The sequence below is a fragment of the Rhinopithecus roxellana genome, chromosome 5, assembly GCF_007565055.1.
Source record: "Rhinopithecus roxellana isolate Shanxi Qingling chromosome 5, ASM756505v1, whole genome shotgun sequence".
NCBI classification, from domain to species: Eukaryota; Metazoa; Chordata; class Mammalia; order Primates; family Cercopithecidae; genus Rhinopithecus; species Rhinopithecus roxellana.
Window position 1 is genome coordinate 109520500 of NC_044553.1, and position 18735 is coordinate 109539234.

The window sequence follows — 18735 nt, forward strand, 5'->3', positions numbered from 1 at the left end:
AGCCAGCTCCCGGATTCACTGAGTTTTTGAAGGATTTTTCGTGTCTCTATCTCTTTCTGTTTTGCTCTGATCTTAGTTATTTCTTGTCTTCTGCTAGCTTTTGAATGTGTTTGCTCTTGCTTCCCTAGTTCTTTTAATTGTGATGTTAGGGTGTTGATTTTAGATCTTTCATGCTTTCTCCTGTGTGCATTTAGTGCTATAAATTTCCCTCTAAACACTGTTTTAGCTGTGTCCCAGAGATTCTGGTACATTGTGTCTTTGTTCTCGTTGGTTTCAAAGAACTTCATTATTTCTGCCTTAATTTGTTATCTACCCAGTAGTCATTCAGGATCAGATTGTTCAGTTTCCATGTAGTTGTGTGGCTTTGAGTGAGTTTCTTATTCCTGAGTTCTAATTTGGTTGCACTGTGGTCTGAGAGACTGTTATAATTTCCATTCTTTTGCATTTGCTGAGGAGTGTTTTATTTCCAATTATGTGGTCAATTCTAGAATAAGTGCGATGTGGTGCTGAGAAGAATGTATATTCTTTTGCTTTGGGATGAAGAGTTATGTAGATGTCTATTAGATCTGCTTGGTCCAGAGCTTAGTTCAATTCCTGAATATCCTTGTTACTTTCCTGTCTCATTGATCTAATATTGATAGTAGGGTGTTAAAGTCTCCCACTATTATTATGTGGGAGTCTAAGTCTTTTTGTATGTCTCTAAGAACTTGCTTTATGAATCTGAGTGCTCCTCTATTGGGTGCATACATATTTAGGATAGTTGGCTCTTCTTGTTGCATTGATTCGTTTACCATTATATAATACCCTTCCTTGTTTCTTTTGATCTTTGTTGGTTTAAAGTCTGTTTTATTAGAGACTAAGATTGTAACCCCTTCCCTTTTTTTCTTTCTATTTGCTTGGCAAATATTCTTCTATCCCTTTATTTTGAGCCTACATGTGTCTTTGCATGTGAGATGGGTCTCCTGAATAGAGCACACCAATGAGTCTTGACTCTATCCAATGTGCTAGTCTGTGTCTTTTAATTGGGGCATTTAGCCCATTTACATTTAAGGTTAATATTGGTATGTGTGAATTTGATCCTGTCATTATGATGTTAGCTGATTATTTTGCCTGTTAATTGATGCAGTTTCTTCATAGTGTCAATGGTCTTTACAATTTGGCATGTTTTTGCAGTGGCTGGTACCTGTTTTTCCTTTCCATGTTTAGTGCTTCCTTCAGGAGCTCTTGTAAGGCAGGCCTGGTGGTGACAAAATCTCTCAGCATTTGCTTGTCTGTAAAGGATTTTATTTCTCCTTTGCTTATGAAGCTTAGTTTGGCTGGATATGAAATTCTGGGTTGAAAATTCTTTTCTTTAAAATTCTGTAAAGGATTTTATTTCTCCTTTGCTTATGAAGCTTAGTTTGGCTGGATATGAAATTCTGGGTTGAAAATTTCTTTTCTTTTCTTTCTTTAAAATTTCTTTTCTTTTCTTGGCCCCCACTCTCTTCTGGCTTGTAAGGTCTCTGCAGAGATATCTGCTGTTAGTCTGATGGGCTTCCCTTTGTGGGTAGGTAACCCGACCTTTCTCTCTGGCTGCCCTTGACATTCTTTCCTTCATTTCAGCCTTGGTGAATCTGATGATTATGTGTCTTGGGGTTGCTTCTCTTGAGGAGTATCTTTGTGGTGTTCTCTGTATTTCCTGAATTTGAATGTTGGCCTGTCTTGCTAGGTTGGGGAAGTTCTCCTGGATAATATCCCGAAGAGTGTTTTCCAGTTTGGTTCCATTCTCCCTGTCACTTTCAGATACACCAATCAAACATATGTTTGGTCTTTTCACACAGTCCCATACTTCGTTCCTTTTCGTTTTTTTTCTCTGATCTTGTCTTCATGCTTTATTTAATCAATTGATCTTCAATCTCTGATATCCTTTCTTCCACTTGAATGATTCAGCTGTTGACACTTGTGTATACTTCACGAAGTTCTTGTGCTGTGTTTTTCAGTTCCATCAGGTCGTTTATGTTCTTCTCTACACTGGTTCCTCTAGTTAGCAATTCCTCTAATCTTTTTTCAAGGTTCTTAGCTTCCTTGTATTGTGTTAGAATATGCTCATTTAGCTTGAAGGAGTTTGCTATTACCCACCTTCTGAAGCCTAATTCTGTCAATTTGTCAAACTCATTCCCTATCCAGTTTTGTTCCCTTGCTGGCGAGGAGTTGTGATCCTTTGGAGGAGAAGAGGAGTTCTGGTTTTTGGAATTTTCAGCCTTTTTGCACCAGTTTTTCCTCATCTTCATGGATTTATCTACCTTTGATCTTTGATGCTGGTGACCTTTGGGTGGGGTTTTTTTGTGGACAGCCTTTTTGCTGATGCTATTCCTTTCTGTTAGTTTTCCTTCTAACAGTCAGGCCCCTCTGCTGCAGGTCTGCTGGAGTTTGCTGAAGGTCCACTCCAGACCCTGTTTGCCTGGGTATCGCCAGCAGAGGTTGCAGAACAGCAAAGATTGCTTCCTGTTGCTTCCTCTGGAAGCTTCATTCCAGAAGGGCACCTGCCAGATGCCAGCTGGAGCTCTCCTGTATGAGGTGTCTGTTGACCCCTGCTGGGAGGTGTCTCCCAGTCAGGAGGCATGGAGGTCAGGGACCCACTTGAGGAGGCATTCTGTCCCTTAGCAGAGCTCGAGCACTGTGCTAGGAGATCTCCTGCTCTCTTCAGCGCCACCAGGCAGGAACGTTCAAGTCTGTTGAAGCTGTGCCCACAGCCGCTACTTCCCCCAGGTACTCTGTCCCAGGGAGATGGGAGTTTTATCTGTAAGTCCCTGACTGGGGCTGCTGCCTTTCTTTCAGAAATGCCCTGCCCAGAGAGGAGGAATCTAGACAGGCAGTCTGGCTACAGCAGCTTTGTGGCACTGTGGTGCGCTCTGCCCTGTCCAAACTTCCCAGCAGTTTTGTTTACACTATGAGGGGAAAACTGCCTACTCAAGCCTCCAGGTGCCCCTCCCCCCCCACCAAGCTCAAGCATTCCAGGTCAACTTCAGACTGCTGTGCTGGCAGCAAGAATTTCAAGCCAGTGGATCTTAGCTTGCTGGGCTCTGTGGGGGTGGGATCCACTGAGCTAGACCACTTGGCTCCCTGGCTTCAGCCCCCTTTCCAGGGGAGTGAACGGTTCTCTCAGTGGTGTTTCAAGCACCACTGGGGTATAAAAAACTCCTACAGCTAGCTCGGTGTCTGCCCAAATGGCCACCCAGTTTTGCGCTTGAAATCCAGGGCCCTAGTGGTGTAGGCATCCGAGGGAATCTCTTGGTCTGCAGGTTGCGAAGACCGTGGGAAAAGCATAGTATCTGCGCCGGAATGCACCATTCCTCACAGTCCCTCAGGACTTCCCTTGGTTAGGGGAGGGAATTCCCCGACCCCTTGTGCTTCCCAGGTGAGGTGACACCCCACCCTACTTCAGCTCACCCTCTGTGGGCTGCACCATCTAACCAGTGCCAATGAGATGAGCTGGGTACCTCAGTTGGAAATGCAGAAATCACCTGCATTGATCTCCCTGGGGGCTGCAGGCCAGAGCTGTTCCTATTTGGCCATCTTATCACTTCCTTCTTTTGGGAACATTCCCAATCTTCTCTTCTAGCTTTTCTCTTTTTTTTTTCTTTCTTTCTTTCTTTTTTTTTTTTTTGAGATAGAGTCTCACTCTGTTGCTCAGGCTGGAGTGCAGTGGCGTGATCTCGGCATACTACAACCTCTGCCTCCCACGTTCAAGCAATTCTCCTGCCTCAGCCTCCCAAGTAGCTGGGAATACAGGTGCCTGCCACCACACCTGGCTGATTTTTGTATTTTCAGTAGAGACAGGATTTCATCATATTGGTCAGGCTGGTCTCCAACTCCTGACCTCAAGTGATCTGCCCACCTCAGCCTCCCACAGTGCTGGGATTACAGGCATGAGCTACCGTGCCCAGCCTCTTCTAGCTATTTTGAAATATACAATAAATCTAACAGTATTTTTGTACTCATTCACTAACCTCTCTTCATTTTCCCCACATCTACCCACTACCCTTCCCAGCCTCTGGTAACCATATTCAATTCTCTGCCTCCCTGAGATCAATATTTTTTGGCTTTTGCATATTAGTGAGAGCATGCAGTATTTGTCTTCTCATGCCTAGATTATTTCCCTTAACATAATGACCTACGGCTCCATTCATGTTGCTGTAAATGACGGGACTTCATTTTTTTATGGTTGAATAATATTCTATTGTGTATATGCCTACATTTTCTTTATCTATTCACCTGCTGATGGACACTTAGGTTAATTATGTATCTTGGCTATCGTGAATAGTACTGCAATAAACATGGGAGTGCAGACAACCCTTTGACATACTTTATTTTTTGGGATATATACCCAGCAGCAGGATTGCTGGATCATATGGTAGATAGATGAACCTCCATACTGTTTTCCATAGTGGCTGTACTAGTTTACATTCCCAATAGTGTACTACCATTCCCCTTTCTCTATATTCTCACCAGTATCTATTACTTTTTCTTTTTGGTAGTAGCTGTGTTAACTGGGGTGAGATGATATCTCATTGTAGTTTTGATTTACATTTCCCTTATGGTTAGTGATCTTGAACATTTTTTTCATCTGTTGGCCATTTATATGCGTTCTTTTAAGAAATGTCTATTCAGATTATATGGCCATTTTTTTTCAACTAGCAATAATTGCGCCTCAGATAAACCTCATTGGCTACAATACTGCCACTGCATAAAGCTATATGTCCATTTTTTTCATCAGATTATTTGGGCTTTTATTTTCTGCAGAATTGTTGGAGTTCCTTATGCATTCTCATTACTAATTCCTTATGAGATGGATCACTTGCAAACTGTAGGTTGTATCTTCACTCTGTTGACTATTCCTTTGCTGAGCAGAAGCTTTCTAGCCTGACGTAATCCCATTTATCTATGTTTGCTTTTGTTGCCTGTGCTTTTGAGGTCTTACTAAAAAAAAACCTTTGCCCAGATCAGTGTCCTGAAGCATTTCCCCCTATGCATTCTAATAGTTTCATAGTTTCAGGTTTTACATTTAAGTCTTTAAAATCCATTTTTGTGTATGGTGTATAGACAGTTAATAGCATTTGCCTATGGTTATATCAGCAAAACTCATTGTACTATTCTTTTATCTCCAAATTGAGTGGATTTTGACCTCTCTTTTTCTGTAGTTGGGCTGTTTTAATGACATTTATTTGAACATATGGGTTTTGAAGAGAAGCACACAAACAAGATAATTTTATCTTGGTGCCCCTTTCATTATTATTTGTCAAGGTCAAAATAGCTAAACTTAGAATCTGGTTTAAAAGTTTACATTTTATTGAAAAGGTTACATTTCCTGCTTTAATCATAACTGAACTGCATAAGACCAGTAAAATGCTGACCCCAAAAAAGTTGTAAACAATGATCATTCATTGGTTACCCAGTTATGATACATTTTATTTTCTGGATATTAAGAGCTTAACTTGAATAAGAAGTCAAACTGAATATACTGTATTTTAATGTTTAGTTTTTGTATGTCAAAGTAAATTTACTAAATTATGCTTTCATAACATAAATTTCTTGACTCCTACATATGCCCATTCTCAATTAACTTAATTAATTCTTATTAAAACAAGACAAATTACAAAGAGTTCATCTGAAACTGTACTGCAAATGGTAACTTAAGCTTCTTTGTTAGCTTTTATATCCTATAGCCACCACATGGGAGACTTTCAGAATTATTTTATTGTTAAGTCAACTAACTTACCATTTTTTCTTGAAAGATGTTTGTGACTGTATATAAAGTATCTAAATATTACCTAACTTTTATTGACTGTTTTTTACTATTTTTCACCTGATAAGCTTTTAGCATGTTCAAAATACATATATGAGAAAGAATTTGGCTTAAAAAGGTCTACAACCTAGAATTGAACAAGAACCATGTTCAGTAGTAAAAAAGTTCATTTCGGAATAAAAATAAATGGAAAAGAAAGCATGTCAAGGAATTTCACAAAGCACACAAGAAACTTTCAGCTTTTCCAAAATGTCTGGACTCCAGAGATAGGGAAAACAAAAATGGAGATTAGTGAAAGCAGAAATAATGTGGGTGGGTTTAAAAATACTGGGAAAATTCAAAATGAATACATTTTTTTCTTTGAGGATTTTTTTTTAACTGATGTTAGTTTGTACAAGTTGAGTATCCCTAATCCAAAAGTCTAAAATCTGAAATACTTCTGATCTCAAGCATTTAGGATAAAGGATACTCAACCTGTATAATCAAATACAGCAAACCAGCAGAAAGTATAAGGAAGAATACACTCAGTATGAATGTCAGGCGTAATCTAGGGTATCTCCAAGCCAAAGGGTAAAGTATTTCAAAGTTTTCTTTGGCATCCTTTCACTTAACTTTTCAATTTTCTGTTGCCTCATAGCATCCAGAGCCCAGAGTCCCAAAGGTACTTAGGACACCCTAGTGCAGAGATATCAAGGCAAGCTCTCATATTCCAGATTACTCTTTGCCTCCTACATCCCTCAGAGACTTCACTCAGTTCTAAAAAATTCATTTCTACTATTAAGTATTACTCACTAACATTCATTAGCCCTGTAAGAAAAAAAAATAAAAAATGGCAAAGGTGCGGGGAAAGAGATTTTTTAAAGTGATAAAATAATTCCAAGGTAAATAGAAAGAAGGAATTAATAAAGTAAAGGAAGAAATAAATGAGTTAGAAACAGAAAAAGAGAATGAAACCAAAATACATAAATCCAAGAGCTGGTTCTCAGTAAAATGAAATGAAATGAACTTGAGAGAAAGCACAGTTGGTGAACTGCAGATGGCCACAAATTCTTTGTCACTCCTCTCACTGAGTGCTGGGGTCTATTTCCCCTCCCTTTGAATCTGAGTGGCACTATGACTTGCTTTGACAAGGAGAATGTGGTAGATGATGCTTCATAATTCTTAAAGTTAGGCATTAACAGATCAACAGCTTCTACTGTCGTCTATTAGAATACTCCCTTTTGCTCTCCACGTATGAAGTCTGACTATCCTCTGGGGAGAGAGACCTGAATCTACTTTAAATGTTTCAGATCCTGCCAAACACCCAGCTGAACACAGCTCCTGAGTAATCCTTGCCAATACCACGTGGAGAACAACCACCCAGCATCACCTGCTTGAATTCCCAAGAATTCTGAGTAAATTATAATATGGTTGCTATTTTAAGCCACTGAGTTTCGGGTAGTATGTTACACAGAAACAGATAATCCTGGAAGTAAGGTTCCTAGAAGTAAGGTGTTTGTGTAACTAAAAACTGAAAAATTTGTGGCACTGGATTTTCGACCAAGCAGTAGGTGGAGGCCTAAGGGGCAGTAAGGAAACTGCTAGTAGTGGCTGCAAGTACAATGAGGAAATTGCTATTGAAGGCTGAATGCAGCCCTGTGAGTGACCCAAGATGATACCACATGGAGTGGAACTGCCTAGGGGAGACCAGCCCAAATACCTGTTCCATAGGATTATGAGCAAATCAAATGGTTATTTTTGAAGCTACTGATTTTTAGGGTTGATTTTTATGCAAAATAGATAACCAAACTATAAGCGTAAGTGAAGATATGCCAGAGGAAATTTAACCACAGAAATGGATAATATGTTTTTAAATCAGAAAAGAGGCTATTTTGATAAATTCTTTACCAATAAACTTGAAAACCTGGATGAACTGGATAATTCTGCTTTTTTAAAAATATAATTTACAAAAAAAAACTCACCCCCAAAGAAACAGAAAATCTAATACAGACTGATTTACAGATAAGAAAATTCAAATAGATCATTCTCCATAAAACAAATTTAGGAATTATTGCTAAGAAATCCTAGATCCAGACAGCTTCATAGAGAATTCTACCAGACTTTAAACATTAGATAATTCTAATGCTAAACCGTTCTAAAACTTAGACAAAGGAGAAAAATATTCAAACTCCTTCAATGAAATAAGGATATTATTGATCCCAAAACCTAACAAAGATTGTACCAATAAGAAAACCATAGGTCATTCTCATGAATATCAACACAAAAACCCTCAATAAAATACAGTAAGAATCAGCAGACCATAAAAGAATAGTAAGTGGGTCGTACTCCAGAAATACAAGAATGATTCAAAATCAGGACTAATAATAGAATTCATCATGTAGATACAGTTAAAGAGAAATAAAAAAACATGATCATGTCCTTAGACTCTAAAAAAGCATTTGATAAAATTCAATGACAATTCTTGATTTAAAACAATAAGTGGAATGTGAGAGGTTCCACTTCTGGGTATGACTTGCTAAGATGCTATAGAATGACCACCACTTCTAGCTCCCTGCAGAAAACTATAAAGACTTGGACAAGATATGAAAAACAACGATCTGAAGGTCCAGGAGACTAAAAAGATAAAAGACAGATTCTGGAGGGGAGGTCATGCTATATTTGGAGGAAGTACAAGTAAATTCCTGTTTCTGCAGCTTTTAGCCTGGGGCTAAGCCACCTAGTGAGTACAGTAGCTATGGGGGCCTTGCATGGAAGAACTCTTTCTGATCTGAGGAACTAGGAAAAAGAAGCTATGAAGCCATGAATGCTGAAAGAAGAGGAGAATCCTGGGCAAGTATGAGTCAAAGAGGGGATCCCCAAGCTCAAGCTGTCTCCCCACATATCTAACGGAAACCTGAACCAGGTAGGATCAGACAAATTTACAACAGACCACCTAAAAACAAAACATCTGAACAGACTGGACCTTCTACATAAGAAAACGTGTTTGCAGTAGAAGCCCAGACAAAAAAATTGCTTACTAAACAAAAGAAACCATGCATATCAGAAAAATAATAGCATTTAGAATATCCATAATCTAATATTCATAATGTCTAGAAACAATCCAAAATCACCAAATATACAAAGAACCAAAAAATTAAATGTTCTCAAGAGAAAAGAAAATAAATTGAGTCCAAACCCAAGACAAACCAGATATTGGAACTAATGAACAAGAATCAAGGCCACTAATACAACTATCCTCAATGAAGCGAAACATATTTACAATGCATTAAATGTTTTAGCAGAGAAATGCTAAGTCTCAGCAGAGGTATAGAAACAAACAAAAACACTGAGATCTGAAAACTAAAGAAAACCCTCTATAGAATAGAAATATAGTTACTTCCATAGCATGATAAAATATATCTATCCCAGCCAAAAATTAGCATCAGATTTCCTAGAAAAAGTAAAGACATTCCCACCAAAGTTAAAAAACAATAAAAAGTAAAAAACACTCACTGCTACCCCTATTATTTAATATTGTACTGAAGGTCCTAACCACAATTAGACAAGATACAGAAATAAAAGGCACAGCCATTAGAAAGAGATAAGTAAAACTATTACTATGTATAGATGATATGATTATAAATCTTGAAAACCCAAAGGAATCAAATGAAAAACTCCTACAAATAGTAACATAACTCAATAAGATAGCAGGGGGAAATTAACATAAAGAAATCACTAGCTTTCTTATATACAGACAATAATTAGAAGATAGGCAGAAAAAGCCCCAGTCACAACACAAACAAAATGATGAAATAACTAAGAATAAATTTAAGAAATACGTAAAACCTATATGAGGGAAATTCTAAAACATATTCTAGGCTAAATAGATTCAACTTAATAAACATATAAATTCTAAATTAATTTATGAATATAAATGTTACACTAATATCTATATGAGGAAAGCTTTAAAACACCTTCTAGATGAAATAGATTCAATCTTATAAACATATAAATCCTAAGTTAATTTATGAATATAAATGTTACCCCAATACCTAAAAACAAAAATGATAAAAGTTCCTGAAAAAAATACAGGGCAGGGGAGGGATGAATAGGCAGAGCACAGAGGATTTTTAGGACAGCGAAAATACCTGGTATGATAGTATAATGGTGGATACACGTCATTACATTTGTACAAACCCATAGAATGTACAACACCATGGGTGAACCCTGAACTATGGACTTTGGTGATTATGATATGTTGTTGCAGGTTCCTCAGTGGTAACAAATATAGCATTCTTACTGGCAGTGTTGATAACTGGGGAGGCCTTGCATGTGTCAGGGTAGCGGGTATATGGGAAATCTCTGTACCTTCCTCTCAATTTTGCTGTGAACCTAAAATTGCCCTTAAAAAGGGGTCTTTTTACTTAGAACCAACCCAAATGTCCATCAATGAGAGACTGAATTAACAAAACATGGCACATGTACACCATGGAATACTACACAACCACAAAAAAGAATTAGTTCATGTCCTTTGCAGGGACATGGATGAAGCTGGAAACCATCATTCTCAGCAAACTATCACAGGAACAGAAAACCAAACACTGCATATTCTCACTTACAAGTGGGAGTTGAATAAGAACACATGGACACAGGGATGGGAACATCACACACCAGGGCCTGTTGGAAGGCAGGGGGCTAGGGGAGGGATAGCATTAGGAGAAATACCTAACATAGATGACAGGTTGATAGGTGCAGCAAACCACCATGGCACATGTATACCTATGTAACAAACCTGCACGTTCTGCACATGTATCCCAGAACTTAAAGTATAATAAAAAATTGTTTAAAAACATTGGCAAATAATTTTTTAAAGCATTTTTTTGTTGTTGTTTTTGTTTTTGTTTTCTTTTGAGACAGAGTTTTGCTCTGTCATCCAGGCTGGAATGCAGTGTTGCAATCTTGATTCACTGCAACTTCCACCTGCCAGGTTCAAGTGATTCTTGTGCCTCAGCCTCCCATGTAGCTGTGACTATACGCACATACCACCATGCCAGGCTAATTTTTGTATTTTTAGTAGAGACTGGTTTCACCATGTTGGCCAGGCTGGTCTCGAACTCCTGACCTCAAGTGGTCTGCCCGCTTCAGCCTCCCAAATTGCTGGGATTACAGGCATGAGCCACTGCACCAGGCCAAAAAAGTCTTTAATTAAACAAAAAGGAAAAAAATAAGGGTAAATTCCATTATAACTCCCAGGAAGACTCAATGGACTCAACACATAGTTGTATCCACAGTAATGATTTATTACAGCCAGAAGATACAAAGCAAAAACTACAAAGGGAAAAGATATGTGGGATGAAGTTTGAAGGAAATGAGGCACAAGCTTCCAAGACTTCCCTCCTAGTGAAGTCACACAAAACAAGCCTAATTCCTCTAGTAATGAATTGTGACAACACAAGTGAAGTGTTTTCTACTAGGGAAGCTCATCAGAGACTCAGTGTCCAAGATTTTTCATGGAAACCATTCATATATGTATCTTCTGTCTTGCATATACCAAAATTCCAGACTCCCAAAAGAAAAGCAGGTATTCAGCATAAACCACAACACTTACACAGTTTAGGCATACGGAGACATCCTTATCATTTAGGAAAACTTTCATTTAAGTATAGAGAACTGTATGCCAGCTAAGTTTCTAAACACCAGCAAGGGCCAGCTTCGCAAGGAGGCCTTTCTAAGGATAGCAGTCTAAGACATGCTGTGTCAACTCTATTCTCCACATCTTGAATATAAAAAATCAAATTATAAGTCAACATCAAAAACCCACAAAAGACTGATAAAATTAAGTATGGAAAAATAAAACATAAAACTTAATTATGGCCAAAATTAATCAAGGACAAAATCATAAGACAAGTGACAAACTAGAAGAGAATGTTTGCAACTCATATCTCAATCAAAAAGATAATATAACTTTTAATAGTATCTTTATTATATAAAAAATTTCTACAATGGCTACTATAAGACTACAACTTAATAGAACATCTAGGGAAAAACTGTTGACAGAAAAGGAAACACATATGGCGCAACCTCACCTATCAAAAGATTGAATTAAAGTAACACTGAGATACCATTTCTTATCTATCAGATTGGTAAGAACCCAAAGTTAGACCACATACGCTGCTATCAGCTTGGTAAAAACCCCAAATGAGATAACATTCTCATCTATCAGATTGGTAAAAACCCAAAGTTAGACAACATACTCTGCTAGGAAATGACGCACTTTCATATATAGTTGGTAGTAATTCACATTCCTACCCAGGACAATTTGGCAATGTCTACCAAAATTAATATGCATATACCCTTTGACCCAGCCAAATTCTTGGGATTCACTTGCACCCTAAAAAATGACATACATATAAGGTTATTAATTGCTGTAGTTGCATTAGCAAAAGATAAGTAACAACCCAAATGTCTATCAGTAGGGTTAAATACAGCCTATTATCTGCATAAAATACTATGTAGCTATAGTGAAGTACTCTGTGGATTGACATGAAATGATCTCCAAAATATATTCTGAAGAGAAAAAGCAGGTAGAAAACAGTGTAAAAACTGACAGAATATAAGATTTCAAGTTGGTATTGGCTTATATATGCACAAATATATGTTAGAAGGGGGTGGAAATAATTTTTACTATAAACCTTTTATTATGACTTGATTTTTGGACCATATAAATTTATTATCAATTTTTAAAAAAATTATAATTAGATGAGATATGCATATTATCATTTTTTGTGTGTCCCAAGTATTTTATTTCTTTGCCAGACAATGGTAACTATCTCGGAGGCAAAAATCAGATTAAGGATATGGCCTTCCCAAACTAAGCCTAGTTTCAGATGGGCTTAAATTGCCCCGCCATTAAGTTGAAAGGGAAGGGATGAACAAATAAGAGAATATTAATGTAAAAGATCTAAATCTAAGTTTAAAAACTATTTATTTTCGATATTTAGCTGTGTTACTTATATATGGAACTGAGTAGAAATAGGGAGCTTTCTAGATGCTAGAATGTTTTTGAGTGAATTGCATTACCAAAGAAACCAAAAGCCTGGCCTGCAAATCCTGTTCAAATCCTAAAGCAATCCCTAGGCCCCCAGATCACAACAGCAGGAAGTGAGCTATGAAAGCTTTGTGGTTCCCAAGAAAGACATACGTTTCAATCACTAACTCAGATGTGGCTTTGGAGAAAAATGATTAAGGATGATAGAGCCAGGAATCACGGAGGTAACGGAGTAAAAAGCTGCTCCCAAAGGAGCTGCCAGAATGGCTAACTAAGGGATTTAATTCACTTCAGAGCAAGGAGTTTTCACAATTTTTATCAAGGAAAATATGATAATTGCTATGAAGCAGTAACTTATTTCATGTTTTTCTAACTTGATTAGAATTATTCCATTTTAATTTTACCATTATATACTGGCTTTACAGACTTGAATGTTGAAATCGTAACTCCAATGTGATGATATTATGAAGAGGGGCCTTTCAGGGGTAATTAGGGTCATGAGGGTCAAGAAGAGATCAGTGCCCTTATAAGAGACAGGAGAGACTTGCTTCCTCTCTCCCTCTCTCTGCCATGCAAGTATATAGCAAGAAGGTGTCTATCTGCAAACCAGAAAGAGGGCTCTCCCCACAAACCGAATCAGCCAGCACCTTGACCTTGGATTGCCCATCCTCCACAAGTCGGAGAAGTTTCTGATGTTTAAGCCACCCTGTCTATGGTATTTTGTTGTAGTAGTCCAAACTGATTAAGGAACATGGGGTGGTGGGGGTCGCTAATAACTTTCAGTGAAATCTAAGCCTGCTGGAGAAAACGATAAATTACCCAGAGATTCTGGACTTCAAATTGGATGGGAATTTAGGTGAGAAGAATCTGAATACATATTTGGATGGTTTGGGGGGAAAAGATGTTATTCTGTTTCCCAAAATAAATTTTCCCTTTCTACTAAGCAATGGGATCTACTGGAAATTGTTGCCCCAGAATACAGATAACCAGTGCCATGTGAATATGACACTGCAGAGTCTGACACACATACCACCTCTTGCCAATTATAAGTGCTGTTCAAAGAACACTCTCAGACCCGTTGCCAGCAAGGAGCTTTTAGGCTCACCTTACTCAGGTTCACAACAATCCCATTAATGTTATCAAGGTGCTGACATCTGTGACATTCAAACACTATCTAGATGCTTCAATAATCAAAAGCAGGAAGGTACACATGAATTTTCAATATACACTGTGGATGCCATCTAGGAACCATGTTGCAAGAGCCATGACAATATAGACAGGTGTTCTAACGTTCTCAAAGTGTTTCCACTACCAAGAAGTTTCAGACACTTGACATTTACCTAGACATTATCCTGGATAACAAAGTAGCTCAGAATGTGAACCAAGCTTTGTAATAATTTGTGAAGATTGAGAAGCTAGTTGGGAGAAGTTCTGTAGTTACAGAACTTGTGTCAGAGGATGCTGACCTCAAAGAGGCTGACCATTACACAACTTTTTTTCTTTTTTTTTTTTTTTGAGACGGAGTCTCACTCTGTCACCCAGGCTGGAGTGCAGTGGTGCGATCTCAGCTCACTGCAACTTCCACCTCCCGGGTTCAAGCGATTCTCCTGCCTCAGCCTCCCAAGTAGCTGGGACTACAGGCGTGCACCACCATGCCCTAATTTTTTAGTAGAGATAGGGGTTTCACCATTTTGGTCAGGCTGGTCTCGAACTCCTGACCTCAAATGATCTGTCCACTTTAGCCTCCCAAACTGCTAGGATTATAGGTGTGAGCCACCACACCTGGCCTACAACTCCTTCTAAGGTTCTTAGTTTTGTGTTTAAACATTTCACAAATTTCACAGGTGACAAAGTTGCTTAGGATGTGAAATATCCTGAGTCTCTTGATAGATACACATAGGTCTTTGCTGAATGAAGAGCCCTTTATATTCTACATGTCACACTGGATATTAACTCTGTGTAAATGGCATAAAATGGATGATGCCAAGGAACTAGAGATATTAGGGTTGATCTGAAACAACAAGGAAAAGTCAACAGGAAAGAGACAGGAAGTGGGTTTAGAGATGGCACCACAAAGACCCTGAGGAATAAAACGAAGGTATGAATTTATCCCACAGGGTGGCAAAAATAGAATCCTGCACCTCCCTTTTTTTTGAGACAAGGTCTCACTCTGTGCTCAGGCCGTAGTGGCAGTGGTGTCATAACTCACTGCAGCCTCAAACTCCTGGGCTCAAGCGATCCTCCTATCTCAGCCTCCCACGTAGCTGGGACTACAGGCACATGCCATTATGCCTGGCTAATTTTTAAATTTTTGGTAGAGATGGGGTCTCACTATGTTGTCCAGGCTGGTCTTGAACACCTGAGCTCAAGCAATCCTCCCATCTTGGCTTCTCAAAATGATTTGATTACAGGCATGAGCCAGCACACCCAGCCCTAAATGAATTTTTAAGAAAGTTTATAGTACTGTTCCTGCTTCAACTCAAAGCAATGTGGATGTTTTGGACTTATGCAAAGAATGTTGCATTTCTAAGCTTTCTTCATTCCTTTGTGTAGATCTGTTTCCATCTGGTTTCAGTTTACTTTCGCTGATGAATTTCCTTTAATGTGGCCTACCAATGATGAATGCTCTCAGTCACTGCTTGTCTGTAAAAGTCATACAATGTGAAAGATCCCGAGTCTATTGACTTTTTGGCCACCACTTCTTCAAATGCTTTTTCTGCCCTCTCATCTTTCTGAGAGACCTTAACACACATATGTTAGACCTCTGTGACTGTTCTTTAGTATGAAAAAAAAAATCTGTTTTATTTTGGAAAGTTTTTATTGCTATGTTGTTAATTAATATTTTATTCTGCAGTATCTAATTTGTTAAGCCCACCCACTGAACTTTTCATTTCAGATATTTCATTTTTCAGCTTCTAGAAATCTCTCCATTTCATTCAGATTTTTCTTTAAATTCTTTACATATTTATAGTAACTGCTTTAAATCTCTTGTTTGCTAATTCCATCATTGCTGACATTCCTAGGTCTGTATCTACTGATTGACTTTTTCCTCCTAATCACATTTTCCTGCTTCTTTGTATCTAGTAATTTTGCATTGCTTGTTGAACATGAATCTTAGGTTTTTGAGTGCTAGATTTTGTTGTCTTTGTTTAAAGAGCATTGAACTTTGCTTTGGGAGACAAAGTTACTTGTAAATCAGATTGATTCTTTTAAGGCTTGGTTTTAAGCTTTGACAGGGTACAAATGGAGTAGCATTTAGGCTGACTTTTGCTCTAATCCTGAAGAGTGACTCTTTGGATCTCAAGTGAATACCCTGGGTGTTTACCAAGGATACTTCACTCTAGCTGGTCAGAATGTAAACACATCCCAGCCCTGCCTGAGCTCCGGGGTTGTTCACCTTCGAGCTTCCCAGAAGTTCTTTGCGCAGCACTGTGGCATTTGACACTACACCTGTCTAATGTAGCATTTGACAAGATAATCAAAAGGGATCTCTACAGATTTCTGGAACTCTTTCTCTTACACAGCTTCCTCTTCTCTGGTAGTCCATCCACAAATTTCAGCCATGTCAGCCTCCCTGACTTCTGATCTCTTTCTCCTCAGCTCAGCAAGACCAGAGTGCTCTGCTTGGTGGACCCATCTCTCTGCACCACGGTCCGGAGTGTAACTCCAGGAAAGGAGCCTGGAAGATTACAGGGATCTCTAAGCTTGTTCTCCTTCTCTCAGGGATCACTGTCCTGCACTGCCTGTTGTCAACTGTCTGAAAAAAGGGTGTTTCATGTATTTTCCCAATTTTTATAGATGTTTTTAGACAGTAGAGCAAGTCTGGTCCAATTACTTCATCAAGGCAGAAAGCAGAAGCCTCTATTATAATTCTTTTGATATCTATAGGATCATCTGTATTCTTTCATTACTGATGTTGGTAATTTTCTTACTGTAGTTGGTAATTGTTTTTTTCTTTTTTTGAGACAGGGTCTTGTTCTGTCATCCAGCCTGCAGTTGCAGTGGCACAATCACAGCCCACTGTACCCTCTAACTTCTGGGATCAAGTGATCCTCCCACTTCAGCGTCCTGAGTAGCTAGGACTACAGGTATGCACCACGATGCCTGGCTAATTTTTCAAATTTTTTTGTAGAGACAGGGTTGCCCAGGCTGGTCTGGAACTCCTGGCCTTAAATTGTTCCTCTCACCTCAGCTTCCCAAAGCGCTGGGATTACAGGAGCGAGCCACCACACTCGGGTGATAATTTTCATATATTCCATTAATCTAGCTATGAGTTTATTAATTTTTATATAGCCTTTTCAAAGTATCCATTTCCAAATATTAGGAGTTTTTCTAGACATCTTGTTAGTTATTTCTGCTAAAATTTTATCATGGTAAGAGAATGTACTCCGTGGCAGGGGTCAGAAAAATGTTTTCTGTAAAAGGAAAGGGCGGAATAGCAAATATTTTAGCTTTGCGGGCCATACAGTCTCTGTTGCAACTACTCAACTTTGTTGTGTGAAAGCAGCATTGACGATATGTAAATGAATGAGTGTGGCTTTGTTCCTATAGATTTTTAATTGTAAACACTGAAGTTTGAATTTTATATACATTTTCTGTGTCAAAATATTTTTTTAAAATATTTGCAAATGTAAAACTATTACTAACATCATACAAAAACAGGTGATGGGCAAGATTTGGCCCATAGGTCATAGTTTGCTGATCTTTGTCCAATAAATTTTCAATGATAAAATTTATCAAGACTTTTTTATAGCCCAATCTCTGTCTTGGTGAATATAATGCATACATTTAATGGAATGTATACAGTTTTGGAGGATAGGTTTTTCTATCATTATCAATTAGGTTGAGGTAGTTGACAGTGGTTCTTCATTCACTATGTCCTTAGTGAATTTTTTTTTTTTTTTTTTTTTTGTCTAATTGGTCTATTAACTACTGAGAGAGGGATGTTAAAATCTCCCATTAGTGGATTTATCTGTTTCTCCCCTTACCAAATGTTTCATGATTCTAAAGCTCTGTTATTAGGTACACATATGTACCATTTATGATTGCATGTCTTCCTGATGACTCCCTCCCCTCCCTGTTTCACTCTCTCTTTCAATATACAATCTGTCTTTAGTTGGCAAGTTCAGTTAATTTACATTTAATAAAATTAATATGTTTGTATATTGATCTACCATCCCACTGTTTCTCTTTGTTCCATCTATTTTCTGAATCTGGGTTTCTCTTTTCTTCCTTTTCTTGGTTAACTATTGTTTTTAGAATTTCATTCTTATTATCTATAAACCTTTTAGCCAAGTCTGCATTATATTTTTAGTGGTTATTCCAGGGCTCACAGTACACATTCTGAACTGCACAGTCTACTTAGGGTTACTATTATATCACTTCACATACAATGCAGAAATTTTACAACTATGTTGTTTCCTTTACTTCCCTTCCCTTCAGGCCACAGTTGTCATGTGTATTGCATCTACAGTCTCTATTATCCACAAAACAATGTCACTATTTTTGGTTTAGGTACTCATATGTACTTTATCTAAGCTGAGATTTAAGAGACAGTTTTATATTTACACAAATTTTTACTATTTCCAAAGTTCTTCATTCCTTTCTGTAGACTCAAGTTTCTATTTGGTATTATTTCCCCTCAGCTTGGAGACCTTTCTTTTGCATTTCTTCTAGTATAGGCTTGCTGGTAATAAATTATCTTAGTTTTTTCTTATCTGAAAATGTCTTTATATTGCTTTCATTTTTAAACAGCCTTATTGAGATGTATTATTTACATGATATAATTCACATACTATACAATCTATCCATTTAAGGTATACAATTTAATGTTTTCAGTATATTCACAGGGTTGTGTAACCATCACCAAAATCTAATTTTAGAATGTTTTCATCTCTCCTAAAAGAAACACCACGTCCATGAG

General features: G+C 38.0%; 1 protein-coding gene and 1 pseudogene across 5 annotated transcripts in view; both read right to left on the bottom strand.

The window, feature by feature from the left end:
* NRG4 (neuregulin 4) overlaps positions 1–18735 on the bottom strand; it is a 116098-nt gene that overhangs the window by 40069 nt on the left and 57294 nt on the right. The gene's annotated exons all lie outside the window — the stretch shown is intronic.
* On the bottom strand, positions 4627–4734 carry LOC115897752 (annotated as a pseudogene).